Genomic DNA, 22578 nt, shown 5'->3' with positions numbered 1-22578 from the left:
TGCATGACACACACAAACACACACACACGCACACACACACACAGAGATGCAAAGAAAGAAACACACACACACACACACACACACACACACACACACACCCACACACATAAAAGAAAAAGGGAAATAAAAAGAAGAAGGGAAGAAAGCTGAAGCGTGGGAACTGAGGAGAGAGAGGGGCAGTAGATTGATGGCATGGACTGGAAACCGCTGAAGGCTTGAGAATAATAATTTAATTTGGTCGCAGCCATTAGGTCCCTGCATCCCGGTGGCGGTCACTGTGGCCGTGAGGATAGGCTTGCTCTGATGCCATCACAGGCCCCCTCACTGTCACCCAGGGCAGCATCATCTGCAGCTGCAGGCGGGCAGAATTAGATTGCGAGCCCCACTGAGATGTGTTTGCTTTTAATATTTCAAATGTCCTCCTTTCTCTCTGTAGGAGCGCACGTGGGGGAGGGGGACGGGACGGCGGTGGGGGGGAGTGGGTGCGTGACTGATTGCGTCTCAGAGACGCGAGTGAGAGAGAACAGATCACCAGACATTAGGAGAAAATCATGTCTGTCTCTGATCACAGACTAGGAGGACTATGGATGTGTGTGTGTGTGTGTGTGTGTGTGTGTGTGTGTGTGTGTGTGTGTGTGTTCGTGGCGTGCGTGCACATGTGCGTGACTTCTTGTCTGTCTCCTCCCAGTCTGCAGGTCAGCAATATGTCATGCTCTATCAGATTACTACCACACACACACACACACACACACACACACACACACACACACACACACACACACACACACACACACACACACACACACACACACACACACACACACACACACACACACGGCGTGCCAGTGGTTCTGTCTACCTGGTACACAAATTTAGTATGAACCAGTAATGTCAGTTCACTAAAGAACATAATGTTCCTCTTTAACCAGTTGATAATGATAATGACATGCCCAAAATATCTCCAGGACCCTCAGAACATCTCATCATGACCCACCGTTGGGTCCCACACCAGTGTATGAGAAGCACTCATCTGTGGTCAATAAACTCTGGAACACTCAAAAGAAATAACACACGATAATGAGACACCGAACACAGTTCACTGAGTTATCATAATAGTGAGCATATTATGCAACAAAGGAGACAATACACTCACATAGATCACACAGCAAATGTGACACACCAAAATCAAAAGTCAGTCTCACAGAATAAAGGGAGACTGGAGGTGTTATTACATTACATTACGGTCATTTAGTAGACGCTTTTATCCAAAGCGACTTACAATAAGTGCATTCAACATAGGTAGGGAGCGAAACTACTAATCACCAGAAGTCCTAAGTGCATTCTCTTCTAAAACAAGCAACTAAGAGTATACCTAGCGCTAAGGTAAAAGTGCAATATATCAGCTACCTACTTATACTCCTCCTTTGCATACACATAAAAACACATAATGTATAGTAATGTATGGATGCAATGTGAGTAACAATTCATGTGTGTCACACTTTGCCAACTTATGTAACATACAGTCCCAGGAACTCCACTGGGCTCTCAGAGTGAAGAAGTTACAGCAAACTCCCTGACCTTGTACATGCTCTGTATATATTGTTCTTCTGTGAACAATCCACAGAAGAACCCAGCGACAGACCATTTATCAGTGACAGATAAGCTGTTAAAGGGATAACCGTTGAACCAGTACACTACATGCATATAAAAAGTATATCATAATGAAACATGGATTCATTATGGATCTCCTTTACAACTCACTCAGTAAAGACCTCCAGAGGCCCACGCTGGCTTGTTTACTCCAGTGAAGGTTACGCCGGCATCTCATTACATCCAACTCAACGCTTGGTAGTGGAATATAGACACCTCACATTACTATCGATGAATAAATAATAGCAAAATGTAGTACTAGCTACTAGCTCCTTGCAGACCATGTGGAGCGTGATCAGATTTACATTTCCTACCTTTTCCTCAATTATTACTTGTGTCAAGGACAGGATGAAGCGCCTCTTCCCTGAGATTTCTGTTGGACTAACTGTTTGAAAACAAGAGCCCTTGTCCTTGTCCAGACGACCTCCTCTAGAGGTTCAAAGTACACAAGACAAAGCCCGCTTTGTGAATCCATTGACTGCCATACTGTATTGGACCGACTGCCAGCACTTTCAAGCCCTTCCATGCATATTCATGTCCACCCATCAGGAAGTCTTCCTGCACTACCCGTGCCACTGTGAGGCAGAATGTTCACATTTGCATTATTATTCTGAAATTCTGGATACTCCAAAATGCGAGATTAGATGGTATCCTGACTGTGAGAGGCCTTTTTACGATGACAGCTGGGATGGCCAATATAAATACTACGATGTGAGCGAACACTATATGCATGGGTTCATTTTGTTTGCCTTCCTTCTGTTAAAAACATAAAGTTATGTTATTGATGGCACAGGATAGCCTGTTATTTCACATACGGATAATATGATGCAAATATAACAAACAGGGCCTTTTACCTACAGTAGATGTGAATTAACCACTTAAACTCCATATACTTCGCTGACCAGGGTCCCACAGGGGTCTATATCCTTGGCCCCCTTTTCCCCCTCTACACAAAAATCTCTTCCCTGAAAATAGCCGATCCACAAGCGCACATGCGTTGTGTGTGAGCATGTGGATCGTCTATTTTCGCAGAATGTTTGCCTATATTATCACATGCCCCAGAACAGGGACGCTAGGGTTCTCAAGTGGTTAAAATCCGGAACCATCAGCAGGTCGGGCCTCTGTTTACCGTTGAGCACATGGCCACACAGCCAAGACAGCCTGTTGAAAAACAGTATGTGAGCAGACTGACAATGAACACCTCCTCCTGGGCAAAGAACCTGAGTCATGACTCATCTGGTGTCTGTGGCCAAGTCACACCGTGTGGTCACGTGTCAGAGCAGAACACAACAGGTGCCCATGTTAAGAAAACAGAGACGAAAGGAGGGCAGGTTCTATTGAAAGAGAGTGACAAGATAACCGTGACTGGGCTACAGCAGTGTAACAACACGGTCTTTGAAAACTTCAAAAACATTTTGAAGACGAGCACTCCCTTGCCAGGCTGGTCGATGTCACAGTTTGGCTGTGTCGTACCCGAGGGGGCACAGATGAGTGGGAGTATTTTCTGCCATGGTGGATAGATTAGCATTTTAGATAATCGCCTTGCCCACAGTCATGGAGGTGTTTGAGCAGAGTGCTAAAGAAATGTACTGTAGCTGGTATATTAACTTGCAGTTCCTTCATGCTGAACAGTGTGTTCAATTACCGTAACACCACTTTCCCTCAAACTGCTTAACTGGTGTCGAACGAGGACGAGAAAGGCTTTACAAATGCTTTTGCTAACTTTTTCAGATATTCTGTTAGTGGTTTTCATACTTTGAAAGGAATGTTTTCTTGCCACAGAATCTAATTCTACTGTCTGATATAACATTAACGTAACTTCATTAATATACAGTAATAACAATTTAGTCCTACCTGCCTGGAGGTAAAACCCTAGCACCACCAACCTTGGGCCGACATATCCACTTGCACACAAGATATCTCAAAATGTAACGGCCCGGATTGCAATGAACCATGCTGAGTGAGCGCACTAATGCTCCCTGGAAGATGAACCCTAAGCTATTGAGCACCTTTCCTGTAGTGCCACCCTCAGGCCAAAATGTCCGTTTGGCCTGAGCAATATGCCTGATCTAATATTGCAAGATGAACCCTACTTATTTAATTTGGTGACATGATGCGTGTTGATGTACGTTGGTTGCTGTATGTTATTTATATTGTATGTTATTTAGATTGTACGTTATTTAGACAGATGCTAGGTTTACCCGCTATCCTACTTACGTTGTAGCACTTAATTTCTCTTGGCAATCTACTTGACTAGTAGAGTGGGTTCATGCCACTCACTCCAATGTTGCACTGTGTAAGCTGCTGGATAAGAGTGCCTGCTAGTGCTACAGTATAATATTCCTACATTTTAAATGGTGTGTGTTTACTGTTTACGGTATAAATTATGAGTCTGTACGTGTGTGTGTGTGTGTGTGTGTGTGTGTGTGTGTGTGTGTGTGTGTGTGTGTGTGTGTGTGTGTGTGTGTGTGTGTTCCCTCTCCACCCTATGGCCTGTGTGTACAGCATGAATGGAGCTGTGTGTTGGAGATAAGAGACAGTTTGTTGGGGGGGGGGGGGGGGTGAATTAAGTGAAAGCGCAATGGAGGAGTGCGGGAGAAACCCCAATCCCCCACTCCCCCCACTTGACCTCTAGAAGAACCTCTTTTTTCACTAAACCTCTCGCAAAATAATCCACCATGTCTTACCACCCGCACCCGCATTTGGAAGTCGTCCAGCAGAGCTACATCTGCGGAAGTTGCACAGTAAAGCCTGATTTACGGCATGGCAATGTTCCATACAGGTGATCTACAAGCTCACAGTGTGTCGCATTTTCAGTGCGTGACATGACAGGGTGTAAGTATAAATCGGGTGTAATGCCCATATAAATTACACCATGTCATCAAAATGCATGCAACCTTTTCTTTTCTTTTCAGGAAATGATGTTGTGATTGCAATGCTGCCTGGCTAGACGGCCGGTAATGAGGGTGCTGGTATCTCCACTGACATCTTCATCATCTGTTCACTTCCTTACGATACCCTTCCTCTATGTCGGGAGGGGAAAATAATCTTCAGCTCTCTCTCTCTCTCTCTCTCTCTCTCTCTCTCTCTCTCTACTCTCTCTCCTCTCTCTCTCTCTCCTCTCTCTCTCTCTCTCTCTCTCTCTCTCTCTCTCTCTCTCTCTCTCTCTCTCTCTCTCTCTCTCTCTCTCTCTCTCTCTCTCTCTCTCTCTCTCTCTCTCTCTCTCTCTCTCTCTCTCTCTCAATAATATTAGCTGCTTCATATCCAGGCAATTTGCTGTGCCTAAGTAAACCGCAAGAATGTCAGCAGCATGAATTAGCAGATTTTAACAGAATCTCCAGCAGCTACTGTACTCAGCTCAACCCAGAAAATGAATCTGAAGTGTATGCAGAGCCAAAATAGTCACAAGCTCGACTAAAAAGAGCCACTATTGTCCAGGGACTTTTGGGGTAGTTTGTCAAAAACTAGCATTGTGCCTCAAGCTTGTATATAGCACGAGCAACAGTCTAAATTCCCTGTTCGCAAGACCTTAGAGGTCGGGTTGCTCCTAACACCCCAGGTACCAAAATGTTGGCAGGACAAGTTTAACCACATGCGCCCTAGTATCCCTTGAATCCCTTCTGAGTTGATCACTTGATCGCCAAAAAAAAGCTGATTTACAAGGCCACGCATTGAGAGCTTGTAGATCGGCTATTTTCGGCAAAGAGATTTGGTGCAGAGGGAGAAAAGGAGCGGACCAAGTATAGTACTGGTACTGGTTTAAGTGGTTAATGGCTATATCCCTAGCCATCATGAGTGCAATTGGACAAGTGCGGTGATAGAGGGAAGGCCATGGGGGTCACCAAAATCAGAAGGGTTTATCATCCAGGGAGCATGAAGGTGCCTAGCGAATTCCATGTCAATCCAGTCAGTAGTTTTTAAGATATCTTGCTTGGGACCGAAGTGTTGGACAGACGGACTGACATGGCCCTCTTTAGAGTCTCGCTGCTTGCGAGGTGGTGGTTACATCACCCAGTGGACTTGGAGGCCAGATGTGACAACAGTATCACTCTCGCTACAAAAAGCGTTGTCCCTAAACTGTCAGCAAGCGGTGGCAGACCTCATTCAAAGACACAAGCTTTGTGCTGGCCCCCTTTCATTCACCCTCATTAGGTATGCAATGACGGGGTTCATTTGAGACCTTTTGAGAGCGTCCAGAGAGAAAACGAGTTTGTTAGCGTGAAACGGGAAGCCGACCTGTTTTGTCGCGCTCGCCTACATCGAATGCTAATGCCGCCCCTTCACACCCCCCCCCCCACATCAATGGTCCCTTCAAAACAAGATGCTGAGGAAGGACCAGGGGCTCAGGCACTGACCAACACCACACAAACACACCAGCAGCACGGCACTGCACAGCACAGCACGGCATGGCACAGCACACAACCAAGAGAGAAGACATCAGCCGGCCCACAGCCCGGCGCCTGGCCCTAGCCATGGCTTTTATTGCTGGTTACGCTGGTGGAAGGAATGAGGGGAGACCTCCAACCATTTTGTCCTCCTCTGTTCTATACTCATTAGCCCTCTCTCTCTCTCGTCCCCTCTTTCCCTTTCACTCGCTCTCTCGCTTTTCTCCCCCGTTCTCCCTCTCTCTCTCTGTCTATTCACGGCCACGTCATTGAAAGCCTTCGGGGCTGCTGGACTCGGAGACAACAGGCATTCTAAATGAGTGTTAAATCAATACAGGCAGGGTGCAGCCATGACTGTGGTCATTATGGCAATCGCTGGCATTCATAAACAATCAGCTGTGGACGGGCACAATGCGACCTAACGGGTTCCGCTAAATATAGTGCCTGAAAAACTCTCATTGATGGGCAAGTTCTGCTGCAAGTTCTCAAGGATGGTGGGAAAATGCAGCACAACACAAGTTCCTTCGATTTTTGAAGAAGATAGACACGTGGGGGGAGGGGGAGGGGGAGGGGGGGCTTGTTATTGGATATTTATGTGCAGCGAATTGCATTAGAATGGATATATTGATGTCGAGATGAATGAGATAAAAAAGACGATGGGTGGTCTTAGATTAGCACTGAGGGTAAACATACGGGGAGATTGAATAATGGGCATATTAGCAGTGGGACTCACAGAGGCCCTGGCCGCCCCCGGGAGCACCGTTAGTGCTACGCTTCCCATCTCTGCCAAGCGTAATGGGATTTCTGGAGTTTAAATGCACTTCACTCACTCTGTGGAGCCGGTGGGAAGGTAAACTATTGATCCACAAACACGGCGTCCAGGGCTAACGGAGGGAAAACAGATCCCGGCCCCTAAATGTATAATGGGGCATCCCGAGAGCTTAGCTTCCTCAGTATTCCCTCCACGCGCAAAGGGAGTCCTTTGGCTCTTGGCTGGCTCAGCGATTAGCCTTCTATCCAACCATCTCACACAAACAGACCCTCCCCCCCAAAAGGCTAGAGGTCAGGCTGCTATAGAGCTAGCGCGCAGCACCAAGGGCATTTCTGATTAGCCTAGGAATCCCTTCTTCCGCTTCCCTCCGTCTTTCACTCTCCTCACTGATGCACAGCTGATGATGGAGAACTCATTATGGCTCCGGTCTAGAACACAATTACGAGAAATGAGAATGATCTGTCAAGCAGACAAGGCATCTATCCATCTAACATAGCTGTAAGAATGAACCATGATGGTAGCAGGCAGCGGAGGAGCTAGTGGTTGCATTCGAGGCAGAGCTAGATGGAGTTGTGTTCCTCGTCTTCTTGACGTGTCCCTGATGCCATAGCAACAGGCCTTGCTCAACACCCCCCCCCCCCCACCCCCAGAGAGTGACTATGCAACACGGAAGGAGAACACTTGTGTCTCTAATTGGACAGCTGCCTGCAGTACCGGTCTCGTTCTCTATCGCTGAGTTAAGCCCGATTTATACAAGGTTGCACGCCAGTGTCGCGCACTGAAAATAGCAGATCGAGCTTGTAGATCTGCTTTTCACAGTGTGCGACACCAGTGCACAATCATGTATGAATCAAGCATCAGGATAAAATTCCATGCGGGTGTACACACACGTACTGTATGACATGAGATTCCCATCACAAGGACAAATGAGGTGAGGGAGGCTTAGACTTCATCCAAAATAACCCTATTACTGAAAATAGATATATTGATGACATTCTCCCCAAGGACAGAGAGGCTATATTAGCTCTGTTATGAAGGTGGTGTGTGACCGTACCAATAAGGAAGGCATGATGGAAATAAGGAAGGCATAATGACCTATGATTATATTTCCTCTATCTCCTTTAACCACATGAGTGTTGCATACATATTCCGGGGTAGACATTTGACGAAAATAGACAATCTACAGGCTCACCACACGTCACGCCTTGTGAGCTTGTGGGTCAGCTATTTTTGGTGAAGAGATTTGGTGTAGAGTGAAAAAAGGAGCGGATCAAGCATAGACCCCTGGGGGACCCAGTCAACCAAGTATAGGGTTTACAGTAAGTGGCTATGACATGAGAAGGAGTCAGCCACTGTGGCTCTGTGGTGGATCTTTACATACACGTTTAGATGCATGTCATTGAAGATAATAATCTGGATTTTATAACATGTCTTGCAGTATGGACGCACAAATGTGGTGGTTTCTACACTGCAAGGCAATGATTTCACTGCAGTCAGTCGTTAGCCTAATTACAAGTACACTCCACTTGTCTTTGATTGCAATTTCATGTCATATCTTATGAACAAGAATAGCATACATCTCAAAAATAGCTGTAATGCTCATCAAACATTGCCAGGGACTAAATCTGCTGTTGTTCTTAGACACAGCAGAAATATCGTGTTACACACAGTGGACTGAGTTCTCTTCTCAGACGCAATGGAACCATCTGTCTAACACGATATTTCTGCTCAGTCAAATACTAAGCTAATACACAGGGTAAACGGACACTTTCTGCAGTGGCTTAATTAAAACCCATTCTGGTTAGGATGCTTAAAATTGTCCACTTAATTAGAAAAACCTGCCCTCTGAACTTGTTAACCTGGCAATGTTGTCACTTTTCTCTTTCATGGCAATTAGGTTGTAGCCTCTTTATACAGTTGCTTGTTGGCCATACAGCTCTTGATATTACTGTGTAAACGGAACACAATCCTGCCAAGTCTGACAAGCTAATGAACTAACAATCTATTTCTTATCAGCTGTCATTGTCGTGGCATCGACACACAAAGCCATATGAGCTGGAAAAGAAAGAGTTGGAGAATGTGCTCTTGACCGCAATTAGCAGCAGAAGGACAAGCGTTTGCAATCTACTTCTAATTTATGTGCACAAGTCCCGGATGATTTAGTTTTTGAATTGTAAAGTCTAAAAATACCTCAGAGGAAAAGTCAATTGTGGCAAATGGGAGAACAAGGTTAACACTCCTGTCAGTTTTAACCCAGTTACACGCTGTACTGAAATGCAACCAACCATCTTGTCTTTACAATCATTGTCTGACACTATGTTAAAGATGCAATCCTGCAATCACTTTCATGTCCTACCTGGGTCTGGGATTGGAACCTGGGTCTCCCCCATGAGAGAATACATTTCTACTGCTCATCCTAGAGAAGGTCCTTGCCTGGTCAGGGGAGATATTGCACTCACGTGCTTCAGGCATACCTTGTCAACCAGCAATTATCCTGACTCATACCTGACACCAGGGTCTAAATGTCTGAATGAAAGTGTAGGGAGATCACCTCCTCTACTGCAGATGGACTAGTTATGTTGTACCATTCAGATTGGTTAACCACTTAAGCCCCACAGTAACTCATTGTATACGAATAGTGAAAATAGCTAAACTACAGGCTCACAATGTGTCATATCACACAAGTGAGTCATTGTGAGTTTGTAGATCAGCTATTTACACTATTTCCACTAAAGTTTTTGCCTATACACGCCCAAAATAGGGACATGAGGTTGAAAGTGGTTAAAATAATTACAATAAGTACCAGATTGCAGCTTTAAAAAAACAAAGTTATTCCAACACTGACGGAAAATTCACCCATTGACCGTGAACCTGCAACTCAGTACATTAAAACGTTTCTCACAATCTGACATTGATCAATGTCATCTTATTTGACTTGTGTGAGCGGCAACGAAAGATATGCAGCCATTCCCCGAACAGTACCTCCTTGTCTCACGCACATTATCTTAATGGAACGAGGCTAATCTGATTTCGAACGAGACATCACTCTGGCTGATGGACAAGCTGGAGGAAACCCACAGAGTGACGGAGGAAGCTCAGCAGCACTTTATCAGCAAACAAACTCATCAGATAAGGGGGGCAAGCAGCTTAAACCTTCAATGACAACAAGGTTCATTATGTTACATCTTCTCCTTCTTCTTGGGATTGTTGGGGGGGGGGGGGGGGGTTACATTGAAAGCTCCTCTTCAAAAAGTTATCCAACTTGCTGCATTTTAAGAACCTGTCCTTCCGGCAGCTTTAAAGATTTAAATACAGGCAAAAAGCTGATTCTCTGACCCGGACAGCTGGCGTAGCGGTCCGGGCGCCTAGGCTACAATGTTGCCTGACAGCGCATCGCAGGTTCGAGTCCCGATCTTTGCTCTCCCCATCTCTCTATACCCGTTTCCTGTCTGTCTCTATTGAAAACTATAAATAAAGGCCAAAAAAGCCCCAGAGAATATCTTTGAAAAAAAAGCTTGTTCTCTAACTGATATAAAATACATTATTCCATCAGTAGCATTTTCACTTTAAATCTCCACAGGAGCCTTTTTCAGCAGCCTGTATTGTGCACAACATTGCTTCTCAACATGGGTCCAGGGACCCCCAGGGGTCTTTGATGGGGTTCCAACATGTGTGAACATCAAAAACCAAGGGCTCCAGTAGGCCGCCTCAAAAAGTCACACATCTGCAGTCTGCACACACACACACAATTAACACTTGATCACACTACAGCGTCACACAAAAGCATCGCGCCGCGTTTCGAGCTTGTAGATCTGCTACTTTTGTCGTTTTTGAATTTGAATCCTGAAAAGTAACAGTTTTGGACATATGAGGTTTCCACCCGACAGAGACGATATAACTGTGCACGCACGCACGCCGCACGCACACACGAACGTTCTCTACAGCATCTTGAACCCAGCTATTAGACGAAATAATTAGCAGTAATTATGAGTCTGTACTGGAAGATCTGGAGGAGCCCAGGTGGTGGGCAGCCATCTCAGTGTGAAATCTGTTGAGCTACAGCATGTAGACAACAGTCAGTGGTCCCAGAAATAGAACACCGGTCCAGGAAGCAGGGAGATTCAGTCTATTCAGTATACAAATCTGGGAGGCGAGAGGAAAAACGGTTCTATTGAATACAGAAGATGTAGATACTAGTTTTACAATCTCTATTATGGTTTATCATATAGATTATCCTCCTATAATTCCACAAACCTCTGTCATCGAAATCGCTGTTCTGCCCGGTTCTCCTCGGTGGTTGGAGCAATTGATCTGAATTTGCACACACGGGCATTGACCATTAGCATGTGCACAGAACAGTGACGGCCGTTTTTTCACTTTCCCAAAATGTAAGCTGTTCATTAGCGTTTTTATGTAAAATAATTTCCGGCTATGGGAGCTATCGTCGGCATGCTTACAGCCGTCGCCATGGTTACAGCCCCCCGAGCTATGGGAGGAAGGGGTCCTCCTTGGGGCCAAAAAGGTTTGGGACAATTGCTGTACAGCACAGCACATAACCCAAAGTCTTTGAATGCACACATCCCCTGGTATGGACTAGTTGCGAACCCGGAAGGAAGGCGCGCCTCCGCCCAAGTGGAGCTTACTATGAAACCCTGCTCGGGTTGTGTGTGTGTCTGTCTGTCCGTCTGTCTGTGTGCAGTATTGTGCACTGCCTGCACTGCCTGTGTGCAGCCGCCAGAGTGCGCCAGAGTGCACTACAGTGTGGCTGAAATCCACATGCCCCTGGGTGACTAATTACACTCCTCTGAGAGAAATAAACAAGGGCCATGAAGAACGCAGGAATGTAGACAATGCTCTGATTAAAATGCACAACAGCCTGCAACATGCCTAAACCAAACACATTTCAAAAACTACAAAGACAAAAAAAATTTACAAAAAAAAAAAAACACAACAAACAAACATAACAATTTAAAAAAGACAAAAACTGTACCACCCACTTCTCTACAATTGCTCATTCCTTTCGATTCTTCTTATTGTTATTTTCGAGCTGCGTTCGCTTCCCGCGTTCGCGCGTCTTACTTGTCTTAATAATTCCTATGATTTAGCTATGACAACGGAAAAAGCATGATACTGTTTATTATTTACAGTATTTATGTTTCTATGTAACCAATTTCAAGATGCATGTGAGTGAGGAAGGAATGTTCTTCCACGTGCATAAAATCCTCAGTGTTAATTTATCCTTTAGTAACTAAGCGTGTAACAAACGTACAGTATATGGGTCCATTTGGTTATATTATTTGCACACTCTCAGAGTTAAATGACAGTGTTGTGGTAGTAGGCACACGTACGTGTGTGTGTGTGTGTGTGTGTGTGTGTGTGTGTGTGTGTGTGTGTGTGTGTGTGTGTGTGTGTGTGTGTGTGTGTGTGTGTGTGTGTGTGTGTGTGTGTGTGTGTGTGTGTGTGTGCGTGCGTGTGCGTGTGTGTGTGTGTGGAGAAAGAAGGGAATAAATCAACAGTGGGAGAATCGATGCGTACTGTAGCCTGACGTGTTGGTGTGTAATGCAGACAAACAGAGATACAGTAGCAGAGGGAGACTGAGGCCCTTTTAGGCATGAACAGAGGAGTGGTCTGTTTCCAGGCAAACACAGAAGACGTCATGTCTCTCTCTCTCTCTCTCTCTCTCTCTCTCTCCCCTTTACTGGTGTACCATTAGTGCATCTCTCTATTGATCGCCACTGTGTAAATTGCTGAGCAATCTAAAGACAGCATCAAGACGAGAGCATCACATGTTTTATCAGCAGCAGGACAGACAGGGCAAGGCACTAGACTGCACCACTTAATCGGTCTGTGTGTGTGTGTGTGTGTGTGTGTGTGTGTGTGTGTGTGTGTGTGTGTGTGTGTGTGTGTGTGTGTGTGTGTGTGTGTGTGTGTGTGTGTGTGTGTGTGTGTGTGTGTGTGTGTGTGTGAGAGAGATCTAAAGTATCCATATTATTATGATGCATGCATGCACATATTATGTGCATGCATACATATTATGTGCATGCATCGATGTGCACGGCAAATGTGTGATGTAAGCAGCTTCCTGTTTGCATAATTCATTTTGAGGAATAATTAAACATGTCTATGGGACAAATGCCTTTGCCAACGCAACGGGCATTCAATGTGCCCCCATAGAAACGTTGCCCAAACTGCCCCATGCTGCTGCCAAAATGCCAGAGCTGCCAGTCAACCAAGAGTCCTTTCACTCTCAAATACAAAATGTCTATCTTACTCTGGCTTAATGCGTTGAATCTTTGCCCAAAAGGTTTGGGCCGCCAGGGAATTGAGAGGACATCTGGGAACAAATCTAATCTCCCCAAAAAACTAATCTAATCTCCAAAATCAACTCTAAAACTAGTACAACCATAATCTTACTTGACAAATATCCAAGAAGATTACCCCCGTTTCCGTCTGCCACACATTTATGAATGAAGACTCTTAGTAATGTTTGGAGTAGCACTCTTCTGATTCTACGATACTACACATAGCAAAAGCAAAACATGATGAGTGGCCCGATAGCCGAGTGGGTAGGGCACGTACCATATGGGTTTTCTGTACGTCTCCTACTCTCTTTCCACTATCTCACTATGTCAGATAAGTTGATAACGGCTTAAAAATGCCACCAAAAAAATTACTTAATATATTTATAAAACACAGAACAATCATATAAGAGAAGGTGGACCAGCTCTGCATTTGTGTCCGTGTTGAAATACACACTCTGTGTTAGGTTACCGTGAGTAAACTGACCGGAACACTGTGTGAGGCTGAGACTGAAATGCTTCACTGTCTGTCACATTTTACAACTTAGGCATTTAGCAGACGCTCTGATCCAGAGCGACTTGCAAAGTGTGTGAGATCGGTGTCAATGGCATGAAAGAACGTAAGTAGTAGAGTGCAAAGAAAAACAATTTAGCATCTAACATCTATTTTAAAAGGAACGCCGCTATATAAAGTATTCCGCATCCAGCCCAAAGGACTCCAGTGCCCCTAGGATGCTGCAAATAGCAAAACTTACAGCTACTTGAAAACAAAATCCATACTATCTACAACTTCTGTTTACAAACAAAGTACAGCAAGGGGATGCAGTTAAATGAACCCTGAGGATTTTACTCCATTCGGTTCAACTTTTACACTCTCGTTAAATTAACAGAGGCTTTTACATTGCAGGGACACTCATAAAGTTCTCTTCTATGTTACCTGAGGCTGACAGAGTGGCCCATGTGATTCCTCTGATATTCGGAGTCAGATTTATGCCTCTGATTTGATCCAAGCTGCCTTCCCCAGAACTCAACAACAGCCGGAATGTTTTCAGCAAACAAACAGATCCATCAAATGTCATTTTGTTCTCTCTAGTTGGATCATATTGATTTTTTTTTCCCATCATAAATCACATTTACAAGCCCATATGCCCTTTTAAATCACCACGGTGGTGGTGGTGATAGGAATGGAGCTGTAGACTATCCTGTGGAGAACAGGCTCAATGCTACTGTGACACATTTGAGCTATGATTGAATAACTTCAGTTACTCTGAAAGTGAAGTTAGTGATACTGTTATCACTGGATTCAAGCACTTACAAGTGTTGCTAGGTGGTTTTCAAAGTGGGGTCCAGCCAGGGAGGCTGGACCCCTGGCTGGACCCCACTTATAATTTCACTATAATGCAATTCCCTTGGAATTATTACAATATACACTCTCATGTCCCTGCGACATACTAGCGTCATGTCCAGGGGGTGTACTTGTACATCAGGCTGCCTCACGCTAAGGAAACCTATGGGCCCCAGGGCTCGGCAATGCTTACTTACTTACACTCTCATGTACAATTATGACATTTTAATTTGAAATATTTTCATTTAAGGGTCCCTAGGACAGATGCATTTGAAATGGGGTACAGTCGCAATAATATTGTGACTGTACCCCATTTCATTATGCTTACAATAATGCTTTAACGCCAGCTTTCCAGACATAATCTCTACAGTGCCAAGAGACAGAAAACACAAACTACAGCTTAGTTTAGCGGTGACCTTACAGTAGGTCATGTGCCATGCATGAAAGGACGACTCGACACGACAGAGTGATTATATACACCTGGTGATTTCAACTAATTAGGACATCACCTTCAGGCGGTGAGAGAGGAACTAATTAGTAAAAATCACAGGGTTGGGAATGAAAACCTGCACCCTGTCTGTCCTCCATGGCCCCATGAGTGGGCACAGCGCACATCTACTACTACCCCTTACAGGTCTGTAACTCAGAGAGTGTAGGAAATGGAACCAAATGGACCCTTATTTGGTTCCATTTCTACACTCTCTGAGTAAGATTAACACAGAGGATTTTGCAATGTACATTGGGGGGGGGGTCTCAGGTAAAAAAAAAGAAGAAAAAAGTAATGGGGTCGATGGTCTAATATGCATATCAAACTGGGAGTCCTTGAAATGAAAAAGGTTGAGCATCACTGCTCTACTGTACACATTCATGTTAGGTTATGATAGGACGCACCCATAGTACAGTACAGAAGGTATCGCCCTCTGCCTGGCATCAAGGTGTCTCATTCTATTCATTCCCCTGCTGCTGTTCCATTGCTGTTGCGTCTCATGCATCCTTTGCCTAAAATGTATGCCTCGAGATCAAATCCTAACCAACCTTAAGCATTATTATGCCGGACAGGGTTGCAGGCAAAATGATATCCATGTCATACTAAAATGTTTACAGTGTCAGAGGTTTAAAAAAAAAGAAAAAGTTATGGGTTCCGTGGTCTAATATGCATATCAAACTGGGGGTTCTTGGAATGAAAAAGGTTGAGCAGTATCACTGCTCTACTATTCATGTTAGGTGATGATGATAGGACGCACCCATAGTACAGTACCCTCTGCCTGGCATCAAGGTGTCTCGCTCTATTCATTCCCAGGGCTGCTGTTCCATTGATGTTGCATCTCACATGCATCCTTTGCCTATTAAAATGCTTCGAGATCAAATCCTAACCAACCTAACCGGCAGCATTATGCCGGCTAGGTTGTAGGCAAAATTATATTCATGTCATACTAAATTAAAAATAAAAATATATAAAAAACATTTGTTTAGAAAATGTTAAAACAAATATTCATGTCATACTGAAATTCAATATATACTTACATGTATATTTAAAACATTTAAGCAAATAAAAAATGTGTTGTTTACAGTCGGGGTGTTCCCACCTCTCTGACTATAAAGCCAGACAGGCAGCATCCGTCTGCTATAGGTCTCCAGAACGACAGAGCGAAATGTTTTTACCTACTTCAAAAACCACATGTTGTGGAATATATTGGTTAATCATAATACACAGAAACCTGCCTGACAACTGCTCAGTGCATCAGTAATGGGATTGTTGTGCAGCGGCAGCATGATTCATTCATTCGTGTAATACAGTAGTATCATGATTCGTTCAAACGGCACTGCACAATTATCTATCTATAAACGTGTAAAACGCCCTTAGTTTGTCAATAAAAAGCATGTGTATATAATTCTGCATTGCGGTAACAGGCTCCATCCATCCCATACAGCGCGGATCACTTGTAAACAACACTGATTTTCAGTTGCAACGCCCGGCTTTTCGCCCACAAACACACGTTTAAGAGCCGAGGAGGCTATAATTTCATGCTTTCGGTATCCTTACCTCTGTAGCAAGGTGGACGGCCCGTCCGTTAGTGTAACCTTCACACGCACACGCACGCACCAACTGCTCAGCAGCAGCAGCACCGCATCGCCGGGGACGCTCAGCAGCGGCGAAAGAAACCAACGTCCAGGAGGAGGAATGGATGGGATGGTGGTGCTTCTCCTCTCCCTTCCACTGGGTGAATGTATGTTAAAGACGGTCACCTGAGGGGGGCGCTGGACCTGGCTGCCTGCTGCTGGCTGCTGGCTGCTTGGTGCTCCATGGGACAACTGTCAGTTACTTGCTTAAAGGAGTAGTTCACCCAAAACATGACTTATTTTCTATCAAATACACACCCCACAAAGCCTTGAATTCATGGAGATTTTTTTGTTTTTGTCACATTCCTGAGACAATAATTTGATGACCGGCGGAGTGTCCGGTAGACTTGCAGAGTCTCCTACTGAGTTTCCTAGTAGGCTACTGACCGATGACCCGGTCATCAAATTATTGCCTTAGGAATGTGACAAAAACTAAAAATAATAATAAATTAATTCAAGGCTTCATGGGGTGTGTAATTGATAGAAAATAAGTAATTGTTGGCTGAACTACTCCTGTAAGCATCCTTCTGACCACAAACAAAACGTGCTCTCATCTTCTTAAGTCCTCCTGTCCTGTCTGCGTCAGACTCATCCTATCGTTTTCATCATTAATATTAGGTTACCAACACCTGCAGTTGAATAACAGGCATGGAGTAAGGTAGGAGGGAATGCGCAGACAGACACCACACACCATAATTAATTGGCCTGCCTTGGTAACTTTTCTGTTGTGGCGGCTTGTGGGCAATAAAGTAAAGACCAAAACGAGCTTCTTAATGGTCTGTATACTAATTACAACGCCTTGCCCACGTTGAACCCATCATTCTCCTGGGTGTGGAATTCAATCTCGGCTGTAAACAACACGCAGCAAATAATCTGCTCTGGTGGAGGCCAATAAATAATGCAGAAAGCTTTGAGAGTGTGTAGGGCAGACGATATTAAAGGATTTAGCCTATTTGGGGGAATTGGAGAGGAATATCAAAGATTGTTTGGCCTAGATCTCAGCCTGGAGTAGAAGTCTTTATAAAGTTGAATTTGGCTGTTGGCAGATGTTATTCAGAGTTTTGACTATATGGCATATTGTTACTCATGGATTTTTAAAGTGTAAACCACAGACTCTCCAAGTCCAACCCTGAGGCATGTCACAAAAGAAAGAAGAAAAAACATCAATCCACTGAAAATAACTAGAGAGGTCCAGCTAGCACTGTGTCACTGCATCTAAATAGAACAGCGCACACAGCACATCACAGTACTGCCTGGAGACTGAGGACAAAGCTACACGTCTCTGAAGGATATTTGTATGCCACTAATCCAAGACATAGTATGTGTGTGTTTAACCTCGCATGTGTATTTAATCTCATGTCTATTTAATCTCAGACAGTCCAGTTTCCTCTCATGGATCTCAGCAGCACACACACAAACAAACACACAGAGAAGTGTCCTTATGTGGTGAAGAAGCCATTGTAGCCAGGCCAGTCTCCAGGAACAGCAAACATACTGCTGTCTGAGGGGAAAGAATAGGTGTCTGTCATCTGCCTGGCAATAGGGGGGATGGAGTGGGAAGGGGGGTTACAGAGTATAAAAGGGAGGAGGGCAAATGTGATTTAGCCCCTCTGATCCCCATTGGGATCCAAGCGGTGGTATCTGCCTGCCTCCCCATCTTAAATCCTCATGGGACGCATCGTGGTGGGGCTTTGGGAATTCTGTTTGGGGGTGGTGGGGAATCGGGGATAGGCAAGGCAGGGGATATAATCCTGTCAGTGTCACCGCTGCTGCCGTCAGGATTGAAGGGGGGAGCATCACTGTCAGATCAATAGAACAAAAGCATGCTCCCACCCCAGTGGTGATATCAGAGGCTAATATCTGTCACTGCATTACCTCGCCGTGTCCCAGGAGTAGGTCTTCCTCAGGAACGACGCCCTCGTGTTGGCAGGAATATAATCATTTAAAGTCTGATGGAAAAAAGAAATCAGCAGGGGTGATCGATTTGTGAAAGGCACCTAGCAACTGAGAATGACATTTTATGCTGTGTGTTTGTGTGTGTGTGTGTGTGTGTGTGTGTGTGTGTGTGTGTGTGTGTGTGTGTGTGTGTGTGTGTGTGTGTGTGTGTGTGTTTGGCCCGCCATTCATCAGCCATATGGAAGTAGGCTACTGATCGTGGGCAACTTTATAGGGGGCCGCGGCCGGCAGCAGCTCAGTCCGTAGGGACTTGGCTGGGTAACGGCAGGGTGGCCGTATGGAGTGTGGACTGGTGGCAGGAGGGGTGCCAGTTCACCTCCTGGGCACTGTCGAGGTGCCCTTGAGCAAGGCACCGAAACCCCAAAATGCTCCCGGGCACCGCCACATGGCAGCCCCTCACCCCACTCACCATCTCTCCACATTTGTGTGTAACTGTATTTCGGGGCCATGTGTATTTCCCCATGTATTAATAAAGGTAATCTTGTGTCTTCTATGTCACACAGTAATCATACATAATGATCCTCCACTGGTCTCGTGGTGAGAGAAAAGGTCAGATTTACATACAAGACTCTTCCTTCTTTCACACTTAGGCCCTATACTGTATACTATACATTGTACAATGAATAGAATAGTCAATCTACAAGCTCACAACGTGTGTTGCAACGCGTTGAGAGCTTGTAGATTACAAGCTCGTAGATTGATGATGGTCCTCTAATGCATACAGTACTATATGGGGACACTACGCCTACATCCTACGCACACTTGTTTGGCAGGTTTAGCCAAATTTTATTGCCATTTTTAACCACCTCATATAGGAATATTATAGGAATATTTCCTAGCCTATCTGACTAGCCCATCTGACTTGGTTTCTTTCTTTCTCTATTCTTTACCTCTTTCTTGTCAGCTTGAGCTTGTACTGTACGACAAAGGATCCAAGCCACTCTTTTACACCTGTAATTAACCTGTGATGTGACAATAGTTGAATCTGAATCTAGGGTTGTTGACACTGGAGAAACGCTCTCATTCAGATGAGCTCCCGAGATGCAGACGACCTGCTGCCTGAAGGCTCCTATACGATGATTGGAAGGAGGACACCACAATGGGACCGTGTAATTATCCCCCCCCCCCCCCCCCCCATTGAAAGGATATTTAGAGGTAGACATAACGCTAGCGATGCATCAATTCAAACCTGGTTTCTCTCACCCGGCAGTAAATCAGCTTTGGTCGGACAGAGAGGGGGGCGGGAACGGCTAAATGGATGTCATGGTAGACATACTGCCGACACGGGATGAGTCCACCGAGAATTGGCCGAGGCCATGGAATGGGAGGGGGGGGGGGGTGGATGGAGAGACAGGAGGAAATCAGCAAGGGGGGGGGGGGGTATGGGGATGGGTGGGGGATGGGGCTCAGATGAGTAGGAAGACAGGCAGCTGCTGGGTCAGAGGTAATGATGGCCAATAAACGTACATAATGTGATTCTGTTGTTGTCATGAAAATGAGTGGCTGGAACCTTGTGTATATCGAGGACAAAAGGAACAGGAAGCACAATAAGTTGGTTTGCAACATTGGTTCTGAACTTGGGGGTCCGGGGATCCCAAGGGGTCCTTGGGGGGGGCTTCCAGGGGGATCCCCAGCTAAATGATTGATAGTTACCAGATGGACCCTTACGGGTCTGTAACTCAGGGAGGGTTCAAATGGAACTAAATGAACCCTTACGTGTCCATTTGGTTCCATTTGTACACTCTCAGAGAGTTAAATGAACAATGATGATTTTACCGTGACCTAATGCAAATAAAACCGGGGGTGAGTAAGCCTTGCCGAGCCATGAGGCCCATAGGGCAGGATCCTATATCCTGTTTCTGTAGCGTGAGGCGGCTTGATGTGCAAGTACATCCTCTGGACATGACGCTAGTATGTCACAGGGACTTATACCCTCAATCCAACACTCATTGATGCTGAGTGCCAAGCAGGGAGACATACTGGGTCCCATTTTTATATAAGGGACCCAATATATATGTCTTTGGTATGACACGGCCGGGGATCAAACCTCGACCTGGTTTAGAAGCTCACAAAGGCAGCATGTAGGCTAAGGTTTATTGCTAGACTGTCATTTTAGGATACAGTACAGTGTCATGGGGAGAATGTATTCAGCCAAAACAATTGTGTGGATCAACCTTGTCATTTGCATCTATGTTTTTACCTATACAGTAACAGCATTAGTTATTGCATTCCTTCTGAAATATTGCACAAATATAACTATAGACCAGTGATTATCAACAGTTTTCAAAGGACCCCCAATATGATATGCATTACCGGCCACAGACCCCCATTTGATAACATTTGTATCTCTGGGACCACACCCCAATCCAAGATTTTTTTAATTGTAAGACATGATTTGATCAAATATCATCTGTCATTTGGTATATTGTCTGTCAGGTGGAAACCTCATATGTTCAAAGCTTCAGGGTTCAAATTCAAAAATAGCAAAAGTAGCAGATCTAAGCTCAAAACGTTTTGAGCTTGTAGATCTGCTTTGATGCTTTTGTGTGACGCCGTAGTATGATCAAGTAGGGTATTAATCCAAATATCGAAACAACGATATATTACTATCTATGTGTTACGCAGTAGCTGTAAGTAACAGATGAGCCTAAGGCTCCAGTTCTAGTTAGTGACCATGATTGGGAGACACCACACAAAAACCAACACAGAGGCAGGAAATCCATTGACAGGAAGTCAATGTTCTTTTATTTAACTAAACACAAATAAAAACAGGAGCAGTGGACTATGGGAGATGTAGGAGGGGGCATGTGTCTGTCAATCCAAAGCCTCTTTTAGGAGCCATCCAGGGTTAAAAGCTATTAAATGAACTGTAAGAGTCAGAGTCATTAGTGCGTGCCACAGATCCCAGCATTAAAATCCAGATAAACATTCCCTCGTGACTGGTGAATGGGGGTTTACTTCCCTTTCCTAGGGGGGTCCGTTTGGTTCCTTCCAACCTCTTCCAGGTCCTCCTCCTCTGCCCTTGTTAGAGGTCTGCGTGTTTCTGCATTTGGGAGAAAAATTGTTCCACTTTGCAACAGTGGCTCTTAAATAGCCTGGAAGGCTATTTAAGAGCCACTGTTGCCCAGCACCAATGGCAACCTGCAACAGAGTCATTACCTCATGCCCTGCACCTGCTCAACTCATTTGTCCAATTGTGAGTCATCAATGCTGAAGTGCTCTTCTCACTGCAGACTGCATGGCTTCCAAGGCCCTGCAACTTAGAATGAAATAATAAAGAAAATCATGCATGCACACACAATCTAAATAAAAAAGAATGAGCACAAAGCCAGCTATAATACAAATAAATAGGCAGTCTGTCAGCATGACATTTGTACCGTAGATTCAACAGTGGAACTCTGATGAAAATATAGCCATTCTTGTACATTCTTGTACATTCTTGTACTGTACCTGTAACTGGCAATCATTTAGCCTGGCAGCAGTGGTGTCGATTCAGCAAACACAAAGGTGTGGCAAGGTCACCTGATAGCATCAGTATCGACGGCCAGGAAACTCTCATTTCCGGCATAGGCTATTAGCAAAGGTACAACAACAGTGTCACATGACAAACTGCATCATCATTTAAACATCTTCAACTAGAATTCTACAAGACACCTATAGACACATTCAGTGGTGGCCAAACCATCCTGTAGGCAATTTTTTTTTTTAATAATAATAATAATAATAATAATAATAATAATAATAATAATAATAATAATAATAATAATAATAATGTAAAGAGCAGTAACACACTGTAATAATAATAATAATAATAATAATAATAATAATAATAATAATAATAATAATAATGATAACAATGAAAGCAACAACAATGGCATGAAAGTGAAATTACTCACTTTAATATCTTAACTATAGATTTACAATCTTCACTAGAGTCGTGCATACATAGCTTGAGACAACTTGGGCTAACGTTAGAAATGCAGACTCACCCTTCTAAGGTAATGTGTTAATCAATAATTGACCTTCGCTCTGACACGCTCATTCAGCACC

The 22578-nt window shown here is 44.5% G+C and overlaps 1 protein-coding gene across 1 annotated transcript in view; it reads right to left on the bottom strand.

Moving 5' to 3' along the window:
• cntn1a (contactin 1a) overlaps positions 1–16618 on the bottom strand; it is a 121191-nt gene extending 104573 nt beyond the window's left edge. The window contains exon 1 of the mRNA XM_080437566.1: positions 16496–16618. The gene's annotated coding sequence lies outside the window, so the exon portion shown is untranslated. The remainder of the gene's footprint in view (positions 1–16495) is intronic.
• Between the last annotated feature and the right edge of the window lie 5960 nt (positions 16619–22578).

The sequence above is a fragment of the Gymnoscopelus braueri genome (genome assembly GCF_963280865.1).
Source record: "Gymnoscopelus braueri genome assembly, chromosome: 9".
Classification (NCBI taxonomy): domain Eukaryota; kingdom Metazoa; phylum Chordata; class Actinopteri; order Myctophiformes; family Myctophidae; genus Gymnoscopelus; species Gymnoscopelus braueri.
The sequence above is the reverse complement of the archived record's forward strand: the minus strand, read 5'-3'. Positions and strand labels throughout refer to the sequence as shown.